Source organism: Lissotriton helveticus, chromosome 3_1, assembly GCF_964261635.1.
Source record: "Lissotriton helveticus chromosome 3_1, aLisHel1.1, whole genome shotgun sequence".
NCBI lineage: Eukaryota > Metazoa > Chordata > Amphibia > Caudata > Salamandridae > Lissotriton > Lissotriton helveticus.
In genome coordinates this window covers 1,753,747,466-1,753,760,357 of record NC_136061.1, presented here as the reverse complement: position 1 = coordinate 1,753,760,357, position 12,892 = coordinate 1,753,747,466, and the positions used below count along the sequence as shown (strand labels likewise).

Below are 12,892 nucleotides of genomic sequence, written 5' to 3'. Positions count from 1 at the left end.
TGTACTAGGGCCTGACAAGTAAACCAAACCAGCCAATCAAGGAGTCACTAATTGATACATCATATGGAGAGCATATGCACTTTAGCACTGATCAGCAGTGATTAAGTGCCCAGAGTCATAAAACAGTCAACAACAGGTCAGAAAAAATACAGGAGGAAGGCAAAAAGTTCAGGGATGACCCTGCAAAAAGGGCCAAGTCCAACACACGCAAAGTACAATCTCTGACTATTCTTTTAACAGCCATGTTGATCCCTGGCCACCAATACCAATTCTTCATCTACGCTTGGTCTTGCCAATGCCTAAATGACCCTCATGACAATTTTTTTTTTTAAATCCTACGGCTGGAAGGAGGGACAACCCTTCCACCTCTCATCAACAACCCATTTTCTTCTGATAACTCTGATTGACTTCCCAATAAGAGTGTAGTGCATCTGGGACAGTGGTTTTGCACCAGAGTTCTGCTGCAAAGCATCGATTTCATTTCATTAACATGCACTGAGGCGAGGCATGCAACCAGTCTGCACGCATAAAAGGATTCTTTCCTAAAGTAAGAAAAAAATTGAGCAACAGGTGTGCCATTGCTCTCTCTTGTACATTTTCAATGATTTGCTTGCCTCACAAGCAGTGTGCACCCGCAAGGAAATCAGGTTCTACAAACAATGGCATTAACATCTTCACGATGGAAACCGTCACTATTTATGGATGATTACAAGAGACTGATGAATCCGCCCATATGATGTTGTTTCATCTGATCACAACGTATTAACTACATGAACAGCGACTGTTTTTTTAGTTGGAACCACAATGAATATGTAATCACTATTCGTTCTGCAAGTTCGTTTTGTTCAATTTCAGTTATGTATATTTCGCACATTTTATGATCACTGGAGTATAGAATATCAATTGGTCTCTTTTGAATGTTCATATATCTGTTCACAGTTTACAGGGTGTTGCACATGTAAAGAGAATTATGGGAGGTGTAGTTTTGGAGAGGAAAGAGGAAGGAAAGTTAGGACACCGGAACGGGGCATGGGTGCATGATATTCAATTAGATGCAATTCAGTTGAGCTGATCAACTTAATTGAAGACAGTGGCGCGAAAAGGAATGTTTAAATAGCGCAGCTAGCGGCCTCAGAGGTGTTTAAGAGCGTGATGAATGTTGCAGCACAGACGGTGTGCCGGTAGTGTTTGAAAGTAAGTAGGTTGGAGGTCTTTGAGAATTCTCGAAGATGTAATTATTGGATGAAGGGAAAGGAGGGGTGTTCGGTGAAAGGATTTGGGGAAAGCATTTATTCAACAAACAAAGGGCGTGAGGTGCATGTGTTGTTTTAGACAGATGGGGTGTTTAGTGTTTACTCACCAACACGAATATATGGGCAGGTTTCACATCGAGGAAGGAGCAGGGGAGGTTATCGCGTTCGGTAAACTCTGCACATTTATAGAATAAACACTGAGGGTCAGGGGTTAGTTTATCATGTATCGGGTGAGATCAGGAAAATTCACAATTCACAATGTTAAAGTGATTTGTGGGGAAAACTCATGACAGCGTTGCAGTATGGAGGACTAACATGGGCTTTTGTTTATCTTTTTAATCTTAACAGCTTCCCCTGACGAAGAGCTAAAAAAGGCTCGAAATGCATTGGGAATATGATTATAGCTGTTGTCATGAATTATATGTCCTTAACGTGAAGTAGTACGAGGCCTGGATTGGCATAACTATTTTATGTGAATCTAAAGGATATTTGGACTGTTTCATCGTGCATAAGTAAAACAAGTGTGACTACATGTTGGAAAAAATGCGGAATAAAACCAAACATTAATCAAAACAAGGTTGTGACGTGCTCTGTAGAAGCTGTGCAATTGGTTTTGCACGAGAGTTCTGCTGCAAAGCATGGATTTCATAGTTTTTTTTCAGACCAGCCACTACAAAGCATACCCAGCACATCACATACAACTCTATCTTTGGTTTGCTCAAGCTTCCATTCATTCATAGATTTGTGTATGTTGGCAATGCATAACTCTTCCACATCCTCATTGTTTAAGGGAATAGAGGTATGAATTGACATGGGACGCAAAAAAAATAATCAGAAACCACATTTTTGACACCCCGCACGTACTGGACCACGTAATTGAAATCTAATAAGCGACCTGATAATCGTGCAAGCCTGGGAGAAGTTGCGTATAAACCTTTAGTGGTAAACACTTTTGTAAGTGGTTTGTGGTCGCTGCGTAAAGTGACCTCATTCATCCAAACAAATTGGCGGAAGTGTTCCAGTCACCAAACGCATGCTAGTGCCTCCAGCTCTATGATGGAGTATTTTTCCTCCGTAGGAGTCAAAGAACGGGACGCAAAAGCAATAGTTCAATCAACCCCTCTGGCATTCTTTTGTGTAAGGACCGCACCAAGTCCTTTACCACTGGCATCAGTTGTGATGATATTTTCGAACATGGGGTCAAAGCCACCTGCACTCTTATTTTACCATCGTTATTAGTGGTTTACAGTACCTGAAGCACTGTATGGCAGTGAATGAAATCTGAGGAGTTTACAGTAAAAACGCAGTTCTTTTGTCAGTCATACCTTCTTGACAGTCGAACTGTCAGCCAACGGATCCCGCGTGCACCAACTGACAGCTCTTCCTGCGCTCTGCATTCCATGCTCCTGCTCAGCTGAAGCAACTGTTGCTGACGTTGCCTGGATATGATGCACACAGGAGAACGCAAACTGGCTCCATATCGGATACTCTACTTTATCCTATGGTCTTCGTTACAGTCTTTAGTGCATATGCGCTACGTATCTCAATGTGGCGCCATCTTTGGACTCCGGGAGACAGATTTCATTGCGCGTATTGCATAACTTACACGCATTGTCCCTCCTCCTCATCGGATCTATAGGGCGATGGAATTTATCAAAGATCATATCATCCTAAGGAGGTATATTGCATGAGTGCTCGTCTACGTTGATGGGCACAACTTTGCAGATTCTTGCAGATTCTACAGTTTTCAATCGCCTGTCACTTTGAGGTTTGTGTTCTAGTTGACTTCCCTACTTCTGTTGCCTCATTTGTGACTCCGTACTGTTCTGCTCATCGCGCTTTTGTTCTAACTTTTGTGCTCTCTTGCACTGATGGGCACAGCATGACAGCATTCTTCGGTACCTGTCTCTGGGCAGATTCTTCCTATACCACAGTTACATAGCTTTCATTTTAGAGCTTCTGTTGCCAGTATCCAATGTTAATCTTCACTTTCAATGGTGTTAATGTGTTGATGCAAATATAGATTTTTTCACAGTATCTTACTTATTTTGGTAATGCATAGCTCCTTCACTTCCACTTGGTTACCCACCCCCTCTCCTTTCAAACTAAAATGCCGAATGGGTACTTATGGAATTTATTGCCTCCACAGACATTCCTATCAGTGGAGGGAGAGCAAGTACGTAAGTGGGAAGAGTGGAGAGAGTACTTCACGACTAGATGTCTACGTTTGATAATGACGAAGACTTCACTGCGGACAGATTTTTTAAAATACTCTTACATTGTTTGGGGGCAAGTGGTATCAAAGAGTACAGTAGTATAAATAGGAAAGTTAGAGCAGCAGATGATGGTGATCTATACTCCAATGCCATTGATGACCTTAACACTTACTATGAAATTAAATTAAATGAAATAGGTTATTTGAATGGGCGCACAGCTACTCAGGCTAGAGTGTCCTGGCGCCTAGACAGCGGGGAGGAAAAGAGTGAGAAAGACCCAGATTAATGATTAAAAAGCAAAAGTTGTCACGTTTTTCCTAAAGGAAAGTAGGTCTGTATTTAGCCTAAGGGCCACCGGAAGGCTGTTCCCCAGTTTCGCACCTAGGAAAGCAAATGATCTGCCACCCGTCCGCGTCAGGTGAATCCTGGGCACAGAGCTCAAGTTGGTGTTGGAAGAGCGTAACGGTCTAGTGGTAGTGTAGTGGTTGACCCATTTGATTAGGTAGCCAGCTCCTACGTTGTGGAAAGCTTGAAAGAAGATGGTAAGAGCCTTAAAGTTTATCCGTTCTTTTTATACGAAGCCAATGTAGCGATGTAAGGATCCGAGTTATGTTAGATCTGGGTTTATGTTTAAAAAGGTCTCTAGTCACAGCGTTTTGGACCACCTGTAAGCGCTGGATCAGGGATTTAAGAAGACCCAGGTACAGGCACAATTGGCATAATCAAGCTTTGAGGTCATCATTGCCTGCAGTACGATCTTTCTGCTTTTCAGCGGCAGTAGTGGCAATCATTTTTTTAGCATTCGTAGGATTCTAAAGCACGAGCCAATAAGATTTTGAATCCGAGGTCGCATGGAAAGGATTTTATCTAACACGATTACTAGGTTTTTGGCTTTCTCCTTTTCTACATTTGGGGGTAGCAGATCCTCAGGCCAGCAGGAGCGCCACTCAGGGGTTTCCGGACTTCCGAAGAAAACCACTTCAGTTTTGTCCGGATTGCACTTAAGCTGATCAATCCTAAACTAGTTAAACACCTTTTGAGACATAAACCCACAGTGTGTGTCGCTGTTGACAGGTACAGGTTTTTCCACAGAAAACAGGGTAAGGAGGAGTCTATGGATGATTATGTCTCAGTCTAGAAAAATCTCGCCATTACTCATCTTTTTGGAGATTTGCACGACAAGCTGATCAGGGATCAGATTGTTATGTAGGGGTCTAACACTAATATTCATTAGAATCTTTTGGCCAAGGGTGAATCCCCTTTACAAACCATTAAGGATGTAGCCAGGTGGGCAGAGCTTACTGGCAGGTGTGCCAAGACAGTCCTTTCTGATAACAGAGAAAAAAAAAAGAGGAAGGTACTGTGGCCAACGTGGTTGAATCTAGATCTGTAGCAAAACAGGGCAAGAAACACATTGGTATAAAACCTGTTACCTGTAGGATGCAGGGCAGCGACAGGAGAAGTTGCTACAGATGCGGTAGTTTCAACCATTTAGCAAACGACAAGAAATGCCCAGCTAGGAAAGTAAAATGCTCCTTTTGCGGAACGATGGGGCACTTCCAAAAAGTAGGTCAGAAAAGGTCTTCAAGCTAGGTCAAATTGGTGGTGTTGGATGATTATTTAACTAACAACACATCTGACGAAGATGAAGTGAATATGTATGGACTTAACATTGAAGACAATTGCGTTTTGCAAATTAAGTCTAAGAAACCAGTGAGTGATATGTCAATTGGTGGAGTAGACATAAGCATAGTTGCAGATTCTGAGTCTCCCTATACTATAGTAAACAGTAAAGGTTGGGAGGAAAATTTGTGCCACACCTGGGCCAACCGTTGGAAAAAACAGACACTGCCATCAAAACGTTTACAGGGGATTCCATCGAAGTGTGGTTTTAGAAGCTCAATTTCCCCTTCAAGGGAAGAGAGTCTTTAGGAAAACTGTATATATCATTGGTTGGCCCTTCCGTCTTGGGGTGGATGGACCAAGGTAGCCTGAGTATTATACTTGATCCCAGTAGATCTGATCCCGTCCTAGTCATTCAAAATGAGGAGGAATTCAGCAAGGGCTTATTAAGCACGTTTCCTAAAGTCTTCTCAGGGAAGATTGGTGCGTTGAGTGGTTACAAGCGCAAAATTTGAGTAAAGTCTAGTGCCATTCCAGTTGTTCGTAAGGTCCGAAATATACCCTTCGCAGTCAAAGATGAGATCAGTGTACAACTGGATAAACTACGTGAAGATGATATTCGCCAAAAGTGTACAAATAAAGAAAGCCAACTTCTTTATTCAGGAAAACCAACACAGATTCAGCTATGGTCGCGGAGCTCAGGAGGTCACAACAGCTCACCTCAGTCACCAGCTGTCACGGTCAACATTCTAGAACGGACAGCTGATGACCTGAGAGAGCTACGGTGTCCTTGTAAGGACACAAGTATACAGATCATAGCAGCTATAGTAAATAAGACATACCTGTATATTGGCCAAGGGGTCCCGTTTGTTCCTTCGTGTGTTCTTTCTGTAGAACCCAGGCAAAAGCGACGGATGAGTCAGGCAAACAATCCTTTATGTCAAGCTCCCCACTACATTAACCACCCACGTTGGCTCCAACCTTACATATCATCCCAGGTCAAACAGGATTACTTTAGAAGCCATCCCAGAGTCATTTGGGTGATCATCCAACTACCTTAGAAGTCATTTACACGTTATCAGACATCATCAAGCTCTTGAAGTCATCAGCAAGCGGCAGAAGCTCAGCCTGATGATTTGAGGATGACTTGAAAATGAGTATCTGATGACTTTAGTAGGTGTCATTATTAGTGATGATTAAAGGATGACTTGAAAATTAGTATCTGCTGACTTCAGAAGGTGTCATTATTCCTGATGATGACTTGTAAATGACTCTCCGATAACTTTACAAGATGACATTGTTCCTGATGACTTTGGGGTGATTTGAAAATAAGCATCTGAATACTTCAAAGGTACTATTGTGTTTTCAATAAGGTGTTTTTGCGTCTGGTGATTTAACAGGAATTGTTTGTCTATTTAAAGAGCACGTCCACCACTTTGGTTTCAGTTTTCCAGAAAAATGCAAACTGTTGGATGATTGCACAATGAATTGCAAATAAACGTCTGACCTCCTGCAGCTGGGAGCCCCAAAACCCAAACACACCCTGAACCCCCAAATTAACCCTTGCACCCCAAAATCCAAACACACCCTGAAGCCCAATATTAACCCTTGCACCCCAAAACCCAAACACACCCTGAACCCCAATATTAACCCTGACACCCCAAAACCCAAACACACCCTGAACCCCCAAATTAACCCTTGCACCCCAAACCCAAACACACCCTAAACCCTAAAATTAACCCTGGCACCCAAAAACCCAAACACACCCTGAACCCCCAAATTAACCCTTGCACACCAAACACACCCTAAACCCTAATATTAACCCTTGTACCCTAAAACCCAAACACACCCTAAACCCTAAAATTAACCCTGGCACCCCAAAACCCAAACACAACTGAACCCCCAAATTAACCCTTGCACCCCAAACACACCCTGAACCCCCAAATTAACCCTTGCACACCAAACACAAACACACCCTAAACCCTAATATTACCCCTTGTACCCTAAAACCCAAACACACCCCAAACCCTAAAATTAACCCTCGCACCCCAAACATGCTCTAAACCCTTAAATTACACCTGGCCCCCCAAAACACAAACCCACCCTCAACCCTAAAATGACCATGTACGCCTTAAAATCCAAAAGCCCTACAAACCCCCAAACTTTTTATGAATGCGGAATGCCGGGAGGCGCTGCTGTGATATGATACTTTCTGTACCCCCAGGCTGCACTTCCTTCATAGAGTATTTCCATAAACACTTTTAGATTTAGTGGAATCCGATTGTTAGACTCTTTAAACAACTGCGGACAGACCTGCTCATGGCCCGAGGAATAGGTCTTGCAAAGGAAAACAAGCTTTGTCGTCATGGTGACTGCCGAATTCACTCCATCACAATAACAAAATACATTTATAAAAAGCACAGCTGCCTAGAACACAATGCCAAAATCACCTACTGTAAACCATCAGTCTGCCGGATGGCTGGGACTCGAACCGCAGATCCTCAATGGAGAGCAGCTCTCTCACCTTTTCATATACCGGAAGCCGGTGGAATTCCTCTAGCAAAAGCCTACGCACATCCGGGAGCGCCGGAAGTGACGTCATTGTTCTGCGGCAAGAACGAAGACTGCCGTGAGTGCAATGGCCATTAAAGGGACAGATGGATTGGCATCGGTCTTTTTATTTTTCCAACTCCACTTCCTTCATCGATTCCAGCGTATACTCAGGTAAGTGCTGCAGCTGTTAAAAAAGAGCAGCATCGATCCTCCGCTCTCGGTCCCAGCTGCTCAATTTCCGTACCAGACCAGCTTCCTCACTTTTCGGAAAGCACAAGTTTTTATTAAGGGGGCAAATTCAGACACAGCTCCCTGCATGTGTATGCTTCGTACGTGTTAAAATGAATGCCTGCGTTGCAATGTGTGTGTATTATGTGTGTTTGATGTTTGTCTGTATCAGCCTGCCTGCTTGTTTAATATGCACCCTTTGTGTTTGAGCATGTGTATTTTTGTGTATGTGTGACGTAGTGCGTGCCTGTGTAAGTTGTGGAAAATTGCAAAAAGCCTAAAAAATGTGTTTTACAGCAAGTTCTTCGCCGTAAGGTAAAATAAATTACTGCCCGTATATTGTAGGTCCCATGTTGGTTCCAAGTGCACCTGCGTGTATTCAAGATTCTCGACCAAATGGAACAGTTTTCGATCTACTGAAAAGTTGTCAATCAAAGAAGGCTAAACACATTTATTTATGTGAATATTGTATATTGTTGAGCATTACTTGTGTCCTTGCAACTTGTAATTACTAAAACATTGGCAGTTTTCATGGATGCGTTTCAAAGCATAAGGATAAATGCTTCAAATAACTTAGCAGTTGTAATGCTGGTTCCTTATTTTGTTTGCTATTTGTGTAATTGAGAGGCCTGGTTGCCTGTGGCGATTGAGGTTTACGCCCTATTTAGGAAACGTAGTCCGACGCATTCCAACATCTTGCAATATCTACTTTCGCAAAACAGGCTATCATTCTGGTTTTGTTCCATGTGCATGCAATGTTTTTAACTCGTTTGTATATATTATTGAGATGGGGCCAATTACGTATTCCCTGTTTGCGCTAATTTACCTTGACCGCTAAGATCTCTGTAAAAATGAAGCAGGTCTTGTTACATCTGCCACTATCGATCCCAGCCATATATTATCCAGTTACAACCTGACCTACTGCTAAAGTACTGAGGCAGAGGGATCGAGCCCTGAGATAAATCACATTAATATCTCTCGCTCTCTCTCTCCTTGCGCGCTCTCCCCCTTCTCGCTTCTAGCATTCAACTGCCTCGGATCATGTGTTAAATATTTATAAGGTGAAAGCACGCACAAGTTGCAGTAACGTGTGCCTTCCCCATTGATTGAGATCTTGTAAGAGTTTCCCCATGCCCTCTTCTCGTTTGAACTGCGGGTACTGCATGTGTCAACGAGGTATCGGATCCCTTTATGTTAAATTGCATCTCTTACCAAACTTCCAAACACCTCTGGCAAAACACTTATACGGTCCCAGAGGGGAGACCTATTGGCTATGCCAATGCTTTTGCTTTATGTATTTGCCATTGTAATGCCTTTTGTTTCATTTATAAAGCCATTACATATTGCACAATTAACGTACAATACTACTAGGAAAGCTAATATCTTTAGCTTAATAAAAGGTGAAACCTATTGCATTTTTAACGCTTGTCCTTTCATGTTGGGGGTGCCGGTGGGCAGAGGGTAGCAGGCATCTGACTCTCTATGCATCTGTGGGGATAGGTAACTTGATTTCCCGTCACAAACCCCAGTGTGAAAGTTCACTTATTGATAGTTCTTCTATTTCTCTCATAATGCCTCTACTATGCTATTACTATTTGTCCTGAGCAGCAAGACCTAAGCATACATACACTCTGGCTCTCCAAAAATAAAGTTGATTATTAGGTAATTTCCTCAATGGCCTTCAGTGCATGCCCAAACACTTCTTTGTAGTCCAAAATCTAGGCATATTAGATAGAAATTGCACCAGGTCAGTGTACTTCTTGGGGTGCTTTTCTCCAATTAAATCTGTTAATCAGTTTGATATGCTTTGTATTTTACCTTTGAAACTTAAACCACATACAAACTAATTCCTGATTTTTATATCTAGCAGGACATAATCATGGCTTCATTCAACGTCCTGTTTTTCACTCGCAATCATTCTGTGTGTGTTCGAAAAGATGGTGACTTCCTGCTTTTGGACAATCCTGGGGAAGTTCTTTGTAAATGGCTGGTCGAAAATGTAGATGAAGCTGGTCGGCCAATCACCGAAGAGAGATATTATAAAGCTATGATTCTGTTCCAATCATCTGGTAAGCACAATAAGTAAACCTTTATAATAAGTTTGCAACTGCAGGATAACGGTACAAATTACCAACCTGTTTATGTAAAAACCTACATTTGTGATTAATTAATCCAATAATGGACAGTAAAAATGAATATGCATGTCCCCACATATGCCTTGGATTGCTCCCCAGAGACAAATGTAACACTTATGAAAAGGACTGAAACGTTTAGCTTGTGGCACTACTTATAAGGCAGCCATTTTTGGATAAACTATTTTATTTAGGCAACTTTTTTTCAGGAGGTTCAAGTTCAGGCTTACAATGTGTACTGTCTATTAAGGAAAACTTACTTACTTGGTTATGGATAGATTGTACATTTGTCCTTTGTTATCAATACCTCTTTATTTATATATTATGGCTAGAGCGTGAAGATATATTTCAAGTGGTCAATGTGTTCTTTTCTGTTTTGAAGTTTATATGTAAATATATATATTTTTTTCTCTTGCTTTTTTTTAGTGAAGAAACAGTGTCTTAATGATTCAGGATATTTTTCAAGAGATAATTGCAAGCTTTTCTGGCACGCCAAGCAGAGTGGACTGGATTATATAAGAGTTGGTAACAAAGCTCATGCTGAAAGCACAACTTCTCAGCCTGGTGATGCAAGTTCGCGGATGAATTTGCAGAAACTTGAAAACCTGGCCCTTTTAGCAGGGATGGCTAGTGTCCTTCATCAAAAATCCACAACTAAAAATGATGCATCAGACCGTGAAAATGAACTTGTCTTGGAGTCTCCGCTTAAATCCAAATATCAAGGGCAAAAACATGCCTCCCTTTCACCACGTCATCCTAGAGTAATCAACACTCATTCTGAAAATATAATGGGGCCAGTCTGATGTAATCAATAGCCATCCTGAAGCTGTCATAGAATCATCCAGGAATAATCCACACTCATCCAGAAATTGTCATGGGATCATTCCAGAGTAATCCACTTCCATCCTGGAGCGGTTATAGGATTATCCTGGAATAATTGACAGTCCAACTTAAATTAGCTAGACCCCATCCTGGAGTGTCCTTCATCAAAAATCCACAACTAAAAATGATGCATCAGACCGTGAAAATGAACTTGTCTTGGAGTCTCCGCTTAAATCCAAATATCAAGGGCAAAAACATGCCTCCCTTTCACCACGTCATCCTAGAGTAATCAACACTCATTCTGAAAATATAATGGGGCCAGTCTGATGTAATCAATAGCCATCCTGAAGCTGTCATAGGATCATCCAGGAATAATCCACACTCATCCAGAAATTGTCATGGGATCATTCCAGAGTAATCCACTTCCATCCTGGAGCGGTTATAGGATTATCCTGGAATAATTGACAGTCCAACTTAAATTAGCTAGACCCCATCCTGGAGTAATTCTCCCTCATCCTGAAGTTGTCAATTAGTATTCGTGGAGTTGTAAAAGGTAATCACTCCCTGCCAGTAGAAGTCATCAGAACACCATCCTACTGTAGTTTTTGTGATGAGTCTAGGTTCGTCATCACATTTACATTTTTTGTCCTACATGCATACTTCAGGATGGCTTGGGATGACTTCCCCAGATAATTGCAGGAATAGCCTGACTGTAATCATCAGATGAGTCCAGAATGACTCCAAGATGATCTTCCTTTTTGACATGGGATATGACCAGCCCACTGGCATTTAAAGCTGCGTAATATGAACGAAACCTACATAATTGAACAAAATCTTCCATTACCCAGCTGCACATTCGGGAAAGTCATTAACACACCAGCGAAATGAAACTCAACATAAACATCCCGTCCGGTCTGCGAAGCAGTTTTACGTTCTTCACCCTCTAAAATTCGATGGATACGTTTTCCACTTCCATCATCTCCAAAATCACCTATGCATCTCACGACCCCATCGCGGACTCAATTAACAATATTTTTAAGATATATAACCTTTAGTTTTTCACATACGCAAATAATCAACACCCTCCCCTCTGTTGCTTTCCGAGTTCTGCCGTAAATAATGTAGCAAGAATAACTGGAGACACAAACATTTATTACAGGTCCGTCCACATAATCAAAATGACTTACAGTTGTTCGCCTTTTACCCTCAACAGCCTGACAGCCTTATATACACGTGAGTACTTTTCTAACAATTACCAACAACTTCCACTACATCACAGAGCTACTGTCTGGAAGCTTCGCCAATCTGCTTAAATTAATCCGAGTTCTATCTAGACGAGGCATGTCAAACCAAGATAATTTTCTTTCTGCACATTTTAGATTTCAGCACATGTGAAATTTAAGCACAGCCTGCTCCGATCCACTCGCTAACAATCCTGAAACATTTACACACTTTCTGATCATGCAATTTTAAAACTAAACTATTCAAGGGAATAAGGTGGCTACCTAGCAGCCACTAAACACACACCATCCGTGAATTAAGTCTAGTGTGGTTGTCCGTTGTTGATCTTTTAACGGATGAAGTTTGTCCGTAATTTCAGCACTTCCGGGTCGAGCAACAGCTAATCCCTTGGCATAGTTTATTAACAAACTAGTCGGGGACAGACGCAGTGGTGATATTGTAAGGTGACCTGGGATTTGAGCATCGGCTGCACATCAAACCAATCCTATTGCACAGCTCAGAATTCTGAAGTGATCATTGGCTGTGGCGTTCGCACGTGCTCAGGCGGTTTATAAACACAACTTGGGACAAGCTAGGGTTATTGGGGGGAATGATCGGTGAATAAATCGAATCTGGTCATCAGCTTTACTCGTCGATGACCGCTTAATATCCACCCGGTTAATCACTTCTAAACTCACGCTTGCCATTGGGTGGAGAGTGAAGACAAAATGGACTGTGCAGCAATAGCGGCAGTGTGGAAATACGTCGTAGAGCTGACCCCCATAGGACCAGAGGGAGTGTTGGTCGGTCCAGGTGGTAGGCTTTTGTATAAAGTATGTATGGT

General features: G+C 42.0%; 1 protein-coding gene and 1 long non-coding RNA gene across 6 annotated transcripts in view; one reads left to right on the top strand and one right to left on the bottom strand.

The window, feature by feature from the left end:
* The window catches only part of GMEB1 (glucocorticoid modulatory element binding protein 1), a 279,277-nt gene extending 271,582 nt beyond the window's left edge, over window positions 1–7,695 (bottom strand). The window contains exons 1-2 of one of the 5 annotated variants that reach the window (XM_078682576.1): window positions 7,547–7,642; window positions 5,935–5,980 (exon numbers count right to left, since the gene is read on the bottom strand). The gene's annotated coding sequence lies outside the window, so the exon portion shown is untranslated. Of the gene's footprint in view, window positions 1–5,934; window positions 5,981–7,546 lie in introns of all 5 variants that reach the window. The other 4 variants (XM_078682573.1, XM_078682572.1, XM_078682575.1 and 1 more) reach the window with 4 other exon arrangements.
* LOC144823765 (uncharacterized) lies at window positions 7,679–12,688 on the top strand. The gene is made up of 3 exons (XR_013608836.1): window positions 7,679–7,816; window positions 9,741–9,942; window positions 10,432–12,688. It is a non-coding gene; the product is annotated as an uncharacterized LOC144823765 (long non-coding RNA).
* The last annotated feature ends 204 nt before the right edge of the window (window positions 12,689–12,892 follow it).